Source organism: Vigna umbellata, chromosome 7 (genome assembly GCF_029865625.1).
Source record: "Vigna umbellata cultivar VRB3 chromosome 7, Vumbellata_1.0, whole genome shotgun sequence".
Taxonomy (NCBI): Eukaryota; Viridiplantae; Streptophyta; class Magnoliopsida; order Fabales; family Fabaceae; genus Vigna; species Vigna umbellata.
Window position 1 is genome coordinate 35,458,859 of NC_142171.1, and position 12,334 is coordinate 35,471,192.

Below are 12,334 nucleotides of genomic sequence, written 5' to 3' on the forward strand. Positions count from 1 at the left end.
TTGGTCTTACCAAGTTTATTACTTGAACGATTCGGTCATACTTGCCGATTGAAAAACAAGTTTGTGACATCATATTTTGGTGTTCTTAAATTTGTCCATCATGCATCCAATATCCTGATGAGGACGTGCCGTATGTTCTCAAAACTGGACTGATCCATTTGTTGTCCAAGTTTCATGGCCTTGCAGGTGAGTGCCCGCATAAGCATATGAAGGAATTCCATATTGTTTGTTCATCCATGAGGCCTCCAGATGTTCCTAAAGATCACATCTTTTTGAAGGCATTTCCTCATTCACTAGAAGGAGTAGCAAAGGAGTGGTTGTATTACTTGGCACCTAGATCCATCACCAGTTGGGATGATATGAAGAGGTTGTTCTTGGAGAAATTTTTCCCAGCATCCCAGACCACAGCTATCAGAAAAGATATTTCTGGGATTAGGCAGCTTGGTGGAGAGAGCTTGTATGAGTATTAGGAGAGATTCAAGAAGCTATGTGCAAGCTGCCCTCACCATCAGATATCCGAGCAACTCCTTCTCCAGTATTTCTATGAAGGATTGAACAACATGGAGAGGAGTATGATTGACGCTGCTAGTGGTGGAGCGCTTGGTGACACGACGCCTGCTGAAGCTAGGCATTTGATTGAGAAGATGGCTTCTAACTCCCAGCAGTTCAGTGTGAGGAATGATGCTATTGTGGTCAGGGGAGTTCATGATGTTGCTACCCACCCTTCATCATCCACAGATAAGAAATTGGAAGGCAAGCTTGACGCTCTTGTGAGTTTGGTGACACAGTTGGCATCCAATCAGAGACCGGCACCTTCATCTGCTTCTGTTGCACGGTTGTGTGCTATTTGTCCCTCTAGTGACCATTACACTGATGCTTGTCCTTCTCTACAACAACCTAATACCCCTGATGCGCCTCAAGCTTATGCTACAAATATTTTCAACAACAGGCAGCAACATCAACATCAACCACAACAACAGCAAAACTATGACTTGTCTAGCAATAGGTATAACCCAGGGTGGAGGGATCACCCTAATCTCAGATGGAACAATGCTCCACATCAACAGCAACAACCACCTCATTTCCAGAATGCTGCAGGTCCTAATAGATATGTGCCTCCTCCTGTTCAGAGAATTCAAAGGCAACAACAAGAGATTCCTGCCCAGCCAGCTTCCCAACCTTCCACTTCTTCTTCTGAGCTTACCTTGGAGGAGTTGGTGAAGCGGATGACTATTCAAAACATGCAATTTCAGCAAGAAACAAGGGCCTCAATCCAGGAGACAAAAGCTTTCATCCAGAGCTTGACTAATCAGATGGGACAGATGGCCACATAGCTGAATCAGGCACAGTCTCAGAATTCTGATAAATTGCCATCCCAAACTGTGCAGAATCCTAAGAATGTTAGTGCCATCACCCTCAGATCTGGGAAGCAAATTGTTGTGCCCACCATGCCATCTCCGGCACCTGAACCTTGTAAACTTTCACCTGCTACTTCCCACAGAAAAGAGGACCAGGCTGTTGCAAGCAAGACATTTGAGGCAGGTGGACCTTCTTCTTCTTCCGGTGGTTCTTCTTCTTCTACCACCACCGACGCATCTCCTACCTTGCCCCACCAGATTCCTCTTCCATTCCCTCCAAAGGCGATGCCTAGCAAGAAGATGGAAGAGGTGGACAAAGAAATATTGGAGACCTTCAGGAAGGTAGAGGTGAACATACCTCTACTTGATGCAATAAAGCAGATTCCTAGATATGCAAAATTCTTGAAGGACTTGTGCACGCATAAGAGGAAAATAAAAGGAGATGAAAGAATCAGCATGGGTAGGAATGTATCCGCGCTTATTGGTAAGTCGATCCCGCACATTCCTGAAAAGTGCAAGGACCCAGGTACGTTTTGCATTCCTTGTATGATTGGAAATAGTAAATTTGAAAATTCCATGCTTGATTTGGGTGCTTCCGTAAATGTCATGCCTCTTTCAATTTTTAAATCCTTGTCTCTTGGCCTTTTACAACCTACGGGTGTGGTCATTCAGTTGGCAAACAGGAGTGTTACCCACCCAACAAGTTACATAGAGGATGTCTTGGTTAGGGTTGGTGAGCTGATTTTTCCTGCCGACTTTTATGTTTTGGAAATGGAGGAGGGATTCTCTCATGGATCTGCTCCCATAATCTTAGACAGACCCTTTTTGAAAACTGCCCGAACCAAGATTGATGTGTATGTTGGAACTTTATCCATGGAATTTGCTGATATTATGGTTCACTTTAATATTCTTGATGTAATGAAGTTCCCAGCTGAGGACCATTCTGTTTTTAAGATTGACATGATGGATGACATTATTGATAAATATGATGTTGATGAGTTTGATTCTTTGCATGAGAAAGAGCATTCTTTTCTATCTTTTCTACATACATGCATTGAATCTGAATTTGAGAATGATGTTGATTTTGAAGAGGATTTTGATATCCATGATGTTGAAGATGTTCTTGATATTGATGATGTTGATAATGTAATTGTTATGGATATGGAATTGGAGCCTGATGAGATAGGTGTTCCGCCTTTACCTGTGAATTCTTTGGAGTCAGGATGCACTAACCACTTTGTAGGAAGTACAAATGAATCTGACTTGCAGGCACCTATTCTTGAGTTGAAACAGCTTCCAGATGACCTCAAGTATGCTTACTTGGAGGATGATGAGAAGAAACCTGTGATCATTTCCACTACCCTTGGTTTTGTTTGATGACAAATTTATGAACACCGAAAAACGGCGCCAAAAACTTGTTTAACAATCGGCAAGTGTGACCAAATCGTATCAAGTAATAAAACCAGGTAAGACCAAGTATCGTTTTCCCAAAGGACTCACAGCCTAGTTAGCTATATGATTTGTTGATTATTTAAGACTTGTTAACGATTGATTGTAGGGATTAAATGCAAAAGACAGTAATTAAACATGTATGCATGAATTTGATCAATGGAAAAGAGGAAAACAAACACTTTAATGAATTAGATGGATGAGTATGTTGTTGGGGTTATCAATTTCATCTTATCCACTCTCATATACTTTTAGGAATTCATCATTCTTTTCATCAATTGCTAATGCCACTCTCTAAATCACCTTGCAAGAAGGCCTATCCTTAATTACGAGTTCATACAATTCCTAGCATTCCTAGTAATTAGTTCTGAAGTGCAGAAGCTTAAAGGCAACCAATATGCTATTGGGAGAAATTCCCCAGATCTAGATTTCCCTGTACGTTCCCATATCGACAAAATCAATAATCATGGCAATGAATGAGTTAAACAAAGCAAGCATTAAGCAAAGAGGAAAATCCCTAACTAAAGATGAAAGAAAGCATGTATCTTAATATAGGATGTTAAAACAAATTCCATATATGAGAGTTTCACAAGACTACATTGATTCCCCAACAACAATACAAGGTTTAGTTCACCATATTCATGGTGAAACTAGATGAACAATAATGAAAGAATGGAAGAGATAGAAAAACCCTAGAAAGAGAAGAGGAGAGCTGTCACCATCTCCTAGTCTACCCCCAAGGGGTGAAAAGTGTGTTTCTGCTTCCTCCCAGCCAAAGCTACAAACCCTAGGATGTGCAAGTCCTTAAATAGGGCATAAAAATAACATAAAACAAGTCCAAGCCCATAAAAACAAAAGAAAACCGGTCCAAGCCCACTTAGAATGGCGCTCAACGGTATTTTACTGCTGAGCGGTAATAGCGCATGATCCATTTTGCCCCCAACTGCTGTTTTTGCCCCTCAGCGGTGATTTTGGCACCCGAAAAGTGCCGCTCAGCGATATTTTACCGCTCAGCGCCACTCGGTCACTTTTTTTCTGCGTTCTGGTTGGTTTTTCAGCATTCTGGTGGACTGGTTGACTTTTCTGGTTGACTGGTTGACTGGTTGACGTTTCTGGTTTCTGGTTGACTTTTCAGCACTCCAATCATTCGGTATTTCAATTCTTCTTTCAAATCATTCAATTAGCCTACAAAATCAAGGGAATCTTGCACAAAACCATTAAATTCACTTTCAACTCTCTTATTCACAAAACTAAAGCAAAAATATGAGTTCAAGCTAGTTTCTAAGTCTTAAAGGTTGCTTTTGGTATCAATTTTAAGCATAAAAATAACGGTTTTTCAACCGTTATCACTGTTCAAGAGGAGTTGTTGAGTGTGTTGAGGAAGCACAAGAGGGCCATTGGTTGGACATTGGCTGACATACGTAGCATTAGGCCATCTACTTGTATGCACAAAATTCTTCTAGAAGAGGGGGCAAAGCCGGTTAGGCAACCACAACGAAGGCAAAACCCCGTGATTATGGATGTCATCAAGAAGGAGGTGACCAAGCTTCTGCAAGCTGGGATCATCTACCCCATATCAGATAGTCAATGGGTGAGCCCGATCCATGTTGTGCCCAAGAAGACTGGCCTCACTGTTATAAAGAATGAGAAAGATGAGTTGATTCCTACCAGAGTGCAGAACAATTGGAGAGTCTGCATTGATTACAGGAGGCTCAATCAGGCAACCAGGAAAGATCACTTCCCCCTGCCATTCATTGATCAGATACTCGAGTGCCTGGCAGGTAAATCTCATTATTGCTTTCTTGATGGGTTTTCTGGCTATTTTCAAATCAATATTGCTCCTGAGCACCAAGAGAAAACCATGTTCACCTGCCCCTTTGGCACTTTTGACTATAGGAGGATGCCATTTGGCTTGTGCAATGCCCCTGGTACCTTCCAGCGGTGCATGCTTACCATTTTTAGCGATTTTCTTGAAAATTGCATAGAGGTGTTCATGGATGATTTTACTGTATATGGATCCTCATTTGATACATGTTTAGACAGTTTGGAAAAGGTTTTGAAAAGATGCATCGATAACAACCTTGTTCTAAATTTTGAGAAATGCCATTTCATGGTTGAACAAGGTCTAGTGTTAGGGCATATCATTTCAAGGAAGGGAATAGAGGTAGATCCTGCAAAAATATCTGTGATTTCGCAATTGCCTTACCCCTCTTGCGTGCGAGCGGGTCGATCTTTTCTTGGGCATGCAGGGTTCTATAGGCACTTCATCAAGGACTTCAGCAAGAAAGCGCTTCCCATGTTATTTTCATGCTTGAAATTGATACTAAAAGCAACCTTTAACACTTAGAAACTAGCTTGAAATCATGCTTTTATTCATATTTTCAGAAATAAGAGAGCTGGACAGGTTTATGCTTGATTTCAGTGTTTTTGTGCAGGTTTTAAGGTGAATTTGGTGAAAGAAGTGAAGAAGGAGAGAGATGAAATCAGAAAAGACATCAAAAAGTGCAAAAGGAGAAGCCGCAACTGCCGCTCAGCGGCAGTTTACCGCTGAGCGGCACTCAGAAGCTCACGGGGGATCCGCTCAGGGGCAAAATGGCCGCTGAGGGGAAGAAATCAACTCACGCACTTACCGCTGAGCGGCACACTTATGGGCTTGGGCCTAAATTTTCTGTAATTTTAGAATAGTATATAAGCTTTAGGACGTCCTAGGGTTTGTATCTTTGGCAGAAACGAAGCAAACACTCTCTCTTCCACCCCTTTGAAGGAGGATCTTGGATGCTCAGGCTACCTCTTCACCTTTCTAGGGTGATAACAGTTGAAAAACTGTTATTTTCATGCTTAAAATTGATACTAAAAGCAACCTTTATACTTAGAAACTAGCTTGAAATCATGCTTTTCTTCATATTTTCAGAAATAAGAGAGGTGGACAGGTTTATGCTTGATTTCAGTGTTTTTGTGCAGGTTTTAAGGTGAATTTGGTGAAAGAAGTGAAGAAGGAGAGAGATGAAATCAGAAAAGACATCAAAAAGTGCAAAAGGAGAAGCCGAAGTCACCGCTCAGCGGCAGTTTACCGCTGAGCGGCACTCAGGAAGTCACGGGAGGTCCGCTGAGGGGCAAAATGGCCGCTGAGGGGAAGAAACGACTCACGCACTTACCGCTGAGCGACACTTTTATGGGCTTGGACCTAATTTTCTGTAATTTACGAATAATATATAAGCTTTAGGGTTTCCTAGGGTTAGGTATCTTTGGCAGGAACGAAGCAAACACTCTCTCTTCCACCCCTTTGAAGGAGGATCTTGGATGCTCAGGCTTCCTCTTCACCTTTCTAGGGTTTTATCTTCCATTCTTTCATTGTTATTCATCTAGGTTCACCATGAATATTGTGAACTAAACTCTGTATGTTTGTTGGGGAATCAATGTAATCTTTTGAAGCTCTCATATATGGAATTTGTTTTTACATCTTTTAATTAAGACCTATGCTTTCTTTCATCATTAGTTAGGGTTTTTCCTCTTTGCTTAATGCTTGCGTTGTTTAACTCATTCGATGCATGATTATTGGTTTTGTCGATACGGGCACGTACGGGGAAGTCTAGATCCGGGGAATTTCTCCCAATAGTATATTGGTTGTCGTTAAGCTCCTGCACTTATGAACTAATTATTAGGAATGCTAGGAATTGTATGAACTCGTAATTAGGGAGAAGCCTTCTTGAAAGGTACTTTAGAGAGTGGCATTAACAATGATGATTTGAATGTTGAATTCCTAAAATATATGAGAGTGGATAAGATGAAATTGACCCCCAACAACATATTCATACGTATATTTCACTGAAAGTGTTTATCTTTTGCCTTTGCCATTGATCAAAACTTCATACATATTTTCGTCTTTTGCATAATATAATCCAAATATTTCGTCTTTAAGTCTTAGCTAATCAACAAACCACACAACTAAACTAGGCCGTGAGTCCTTTGGGAAGAACGATACTTGGTCTTACCAAGTTTATTACTTGAATGATTCGGTCATACTTGCCGATAGTAAAACAAGTTTGTGACATCATATTTTGGTGATCATAAATTTGTCCATCATAGGGTTTTATCTTTCATTCTTTCATTATTATTCATGTAGTTTCACCATGAATATGGTGAACTAAACCTTGTATTGTTGTTGGGGAATCAATGTAGTCTTGTTAAACTCTCATATATGGAATTTGTGTTTAAACATCTTATTTGAGATACATGCTTTCTTTCATCATTAGTTAGGGTTTTTCCTCTTTGCTCAATGCTTGCTTTGTTTAACTCATTCAATGCATGATTATTGATTTTGTCGATACGGGAACGTACGGGGAAGTCTAGATCCGGGGAATTTCTCCCAATAGTATATTGGTTGCCGTTAAGCTCCTGCACTAAAAGAACTAATTATTAGGAATGCTAGGAATCGTATGAACTCGTAATTAGGGATAGGCCTTCTTGCAAGGTAATTTAGAGAGTGGCATTAACAATGATGAAAAGAATGTTGAATTCCTAAAGTATATGAGAGTGGATAAGATGAAATTGATAACCCCAACAACATACTCATCTATATATTCCATTGAAGTGTTTGTATTTTGTTTTAGCCATTGATCAAATTCATGCATGCATGTTTATTTTCTGTTTTGCATATTAAACTCCACTTATTTCGTTCTTAAGTCTTAAATAATCAACGAATCACATAACTAAACTAGGCTGTGAGTCCTTTGGGAAAACGATACTTGGTCTTACAGAGTTTATTACTTGAAACGATTCGATCACACTTGCCGATTGTTCAACAAGTTTGTGGCGCCGTTTTTCGGTGTTCATAAATTTGTCATCAAGTTTTTGGCGCCGTTGCCGGGGACTCGTGGTTTAACTGGTTAATTTGTGTGATTATTGATTATCTGTGACTTTAATTTTGAATTTCTGTTTTTATTTTTCTGTTCTTACTTTTTCTGTTTTTATTTTATTTTATTTTATTTTTATTTTATTTTCTGAATCTTATATCTTCTCCTATATCTTTTTGTGTTAACCAAATATTCTAGGGTTTTGTGTTCTTGTGTATGCAGGAGACAATTCGAACTAGGAGCAAGATAACTGCAGAACCTCTTCTTGAAGGTTTAGACGAGAGTAGACGAAGGAGAAGAATCCGAACATCTAGAGAACTTTTCCCTCCTCTGGAAACTCTGTTGCAACCATCACCACAAGGTTCTGACCATAGCACAGAAAATATAGAGAACAATAATATCAGAAGAACTCTTGCTGATTACACCAATACAGCTGGACCTCAGCACTTTAACAGTATAGTTAGACCTAGAGTCAATGCAGCTAACATGGAGGTCAAACCAGCATTGATCCAACTGGTGAAGAGCAATCAATTCAATGGGTTATCTCATGAAAGCCCATATGAGCACCTCACTACATTTAATGAGATATGCAACACAGTGAAAATCAATGGGGTGCCAGATGAAGCGATCAAACTTAGCTTGTTAGGAGGCAATGCTTAGCTTTGGTTAAATTCTTTTCTAGAGGGAAGTTTCATAGAGTGGGAAGCAGTGGTGACCAAGTTTCTAAATAAATACTTCCCACAATCAAAGGTGAACAAAGGCAAGCAAGAGATTTCTTCATTCAGGCAGGGCATGGAAGAGTCACTGGGTCATGCATGGGATAGATACAAAAGCTTGCTACGAAAAACACCCACGCATGGATTCGATGAAGTGGAAGTAGTCCTTACCTTCCTTGGAGGTCTTGGTTCACAAACCAAGATGATGCTTGATGCCTCAGCAGGAGGAAACATTAAATGGAAAACTCCAGAGGAAGCAACAGAAATTATTGAAAATATGGCTACTAGTGATAATGAGCTCCATAGTGAAAGAGGAGTTCCTATGCAACAAAAAGGAGTTCTACAATTACAGACACATGATGCCTTGCTTACACAAAATAAAATTTTAACTCAACAGCTGAAGACTCTTACTAAAACACTTGCACAATTGCCTAAAGAGTTGAAAACTGCTGCACAGGTACAATCTCAATTGTGTGAATTATGTGGAGGCGACCATATCAATGGTCAATGTGCCTTTCCAGCAGAAGCCGTGGAGGATGTGAATTACATGACCAATCAATACCGTCAAGGGAACTACAATCAAGGGTGGAAACCACACCCAAGGATTGGTCAAGGGCAAACTGGGCAAGCTGGTCAATTTAATAAGCAGCAGCAGCAACCCACCTTATGGCAGCAGATTTCTATGCTTAATGAAAGGTCCATGAGTATGGAAGACACTCTTAATAATTTTATACAGAAAACTGAGTCTACCCAAAAGAGCACTGAAGTTGCTATCAAGAATTTGGAGATTCAGATGGGGCAGATCACCAAGCAGGTGGAAGAAAGGCCAAATAGAAATTTTGGGGCTAATACTGAGGTTAACCCAAGAGAAGAATGCAAGGTGGTAGAGAGTGCTAAAAATGAGATAGTTGAGTTAGACAAAGGAGAAACAGAAGAGAAAAGAGAAATAGAGAACAAAAATACTTCTCCTTTTCCAATACATCAAGGGAAACAACTGGATTTCACAGAATTATTCAAGATGGTGGATAATGATGCACCTTCGGAGCAGATTCTACAACAACTTATGGTTTACACTAAATCTGATGAAGACGTCTCTACAAAGAAAAGACGTAGAGATGATGAGGCAAAGAAGTGTAAAACTGTTAAAAAGGAGCCATTCCCTCCAAAAGCAACAGATCCAGGAGGCTTTTCTATCCCTTGTACCATAGGGAAGAAAAGGATTAAAAAAGCTCTTCTTGATTTAGGTTCAAGTGTTAACTTGATACCTTACTCTGTACTGGAGCAAATCGGCGATGTTAATGTGAAACCTGTAAAGGTTAATTTAGTAATGGCCGATGGATCTTCAAAGGAACCATGTGGGATTGCAGAGGACATCATAGTTTGTGTTGGAAAACTCCAGTTCTTGGCAGACTTTGTGGTGATGAAGATGGAGACAGAAAAGATACCTATCATTCTTGGAAGACCGTTTATGAAAACGGCCAAAGCTATCATTGATGTAAACGAAGGTATAGTGGTGCTCCAGGGGAGAGAGTTGTTGTAGATGTCTTTAAAGATGAGACGCAAACACAGGAGGAAGAAGCTAGCTATAAAGCTGCATTTCAAGATGCACACATGACTAGCCATAAAGATGAAAAGCCCAAGGTTACAGGTAACCATTGTTTGTTGTTTCAGGTGCATAAAGGAGAACAGATTGGAAGAGGAAGAAAAGTTCCTGATGACTGGAATAAAGGAAGACCCCAACTTGGTACACCTGTGAGAATCAAAAATAAGTTGTGGGTTGTGAAAGGCTATAAAGAGAAGGAGATGATAGAGATAGAGTCTCCACATTCTAGAAAAATCAAAGCAGTACACAGGAAACAACTGATGAGTTGGTGGGACAAGAACATCAACTATGAAGAAGGAATTTGAACTTTACTGGGTCAAGCTAATGACGTTAAAAGAGCGCTTACTGGGAGGCAACCCAGTGATTTAAAAACTTTTGATTTTGTCTTGTAATTTGTAATTTGTGGACATTATTTTTGTAAATGCTTTGTTGGATAGAGCATCTACTGAAGGATGCTAGGTGGTTAAGTATCTACTGAAGGATACTAAGTTTGTAACACCTACTGTGGCTGTTGGTGAGAACATTTTGCACCTACTGATGGGTGTTGGTAAGTTTGTAACACCTACTAATGGGTGTTGGTAAGATTGTAACACCTACTGATGGGTGTTGGTGGATTTTGGGTCAGGCTCGTGACATTAAACAAGCGCTACCTGGGAGGCAACCCAGTTGATTGAATGTTTCTGTTGGTTCATTTTAGTTGCATAATAGGTTTTGCATAAGTATTCTGAAGATTGAATTACAGGGAACCAGTGAGGGGCATGTTTAGGAGGCACGTAGGTTAAGAAAAGAAGGAGAAGAGCACTTCACGAAAGTGCCGCTGAGCGGTACTATCGCAAAGTGGGCTGTAGTTTCCGCTTAGCGGGACCCGAGCCCATTAGGGTATTTTTATACCCTAAGCTGCGCAAATGCTCTCACTTTCAGGCTCTTCTCTGCACAAACACTCCCACATACCTTTTCCAAGGTTCTCCATATCTTTTACCTCTTCTCTTTTGAAAATTTTTTCTTCCACTCACTTTCTCACTAGTGTTTCATCTAAGTTTGGGGTTGGAAGAGAGCATCTTAGCTTGGAAGCATTCTCATTGCATCTAGTATCTCCACCCAAGTAAGTAAAAGCATTTTGTTCATTCTAGGGGTCTTGATTTTGAATGTGATTGTCAAAGCATGAATATTTAGGGGTTTTGATTTCTATGCATGATTTGATGATATAATTGATGTTTGAACCGATTAAACTGCATGATTTTGATCTGGAAAACTGAAAATTGCATTTGGGTGGATTAGGACAGCTTAAAAAGAGGTTTTTCAAAACTCTGCAGAGTTACCGCTCAGGGGTAAATTGCCGCTGAGCGGCACTCTGCCAGACCTGAAATTTTTGAAAATTTGTGTTCGGGAATGTGGGACTGGTGGCGCTGAGGGGTAATTCTGACCCTCAGCGGTGGTTTAGCTTCGAAAGGAGTTGTATTCTGTGTTTTACTAATGATTAACATCATGTTCTGTGGTTTTGTATCTGTGTTTGATTACAGGAATGGCATCCTCTTCAGGAAAATGATTGAAAACCATGGCAACCAAGAGAAAGGAAAAGGAACCAGAACAACCCCATTCTAGTAGGTTCCTCCCTCGGAAACATGTGAAGCATTTCAAGGTAGTGCAAGACAGGAGACTCTTTATGGAGAGAAAAGTTGGAATGATACCTAATTTTGCTCCTCAATTTAGAGACCAATTGTTAGGGAATGACTGGGGAAAGCTAGCCACATATCCTGCACCTGCCAACATAGTTGTGGTAAAAGAATTCTACACCAATGCAAAGAAGATTGGTGATTATACAGCTGAAAATTATCTGGGCTATGTCAGAGGCCATGCTATCAGGTATGATCCTGATTCTATTAATAACTTCCTGGATACTGTGTGGGCTGGTGAGCAGTGCCAGTTTGCTCTTTGCATGGAGGAAGGGGCTGATTTTGAGGATGTAGAGAGAGTACTATGTATACTTGGAGGACACTTCCAAAGGAATAGATCTGGTTCAGTGGTAAACATTCGGAGGACTGATCTGACTCCTCTTGCAAAGTATTGGATGGCATTTTCTCATTCCAACATTCAGCCATGTTCACATGTGTCAGATATTACTTTCAGCAGGGCACTCTTCATCTACTGTGCTATCAGGAACTTAAATGTTAATATTGGGCAGGTGATAGCTGATGAGATTAGTGCGTGTGCCAATACCTCAAATAACAAAGCACCCCTAGGACATCCCTCCTTAATCACTCACCTTTGCAAGATAGCTGGGGTGGACACTTCTGCTCCACCATTTGAAAGGCCAAGAAAAGCCATTGATGAGGCCTATTACAGACAGTACTATGG

General features: G+C 40.4%; 1 non-coding gene and 2 pseudogenes across 1 annotated transcript; 2 read left to right on the top strand and 1 right to left on the bottom strand.

The window, feature by feature from the left end:
* Positions 1 to 359: 359 nt before the first annotated feature.
* On the top strand, positions 360 to 1,334 carry LOC148195849 (uncharacterized; annotated as a pseudogene).
* LOC124834761 (small nucleolar RNA R71) lies at positions 407 to 514 on the bottom strand. The gene has a single exon (XR_007028517.1). It is a non-coding gene; the product is annotated as a small nucleolar RNA R71 (small nucleolar RNA).
* Positions 1,335 to 1,448: 114 nt separating the features above from the next.
* Positions 1,449 to 12,334, top strand: part of LOC148195850 (uncharacterized) — a 58,266-nt pseudogene continuing 47,380 nt past the window's right edge.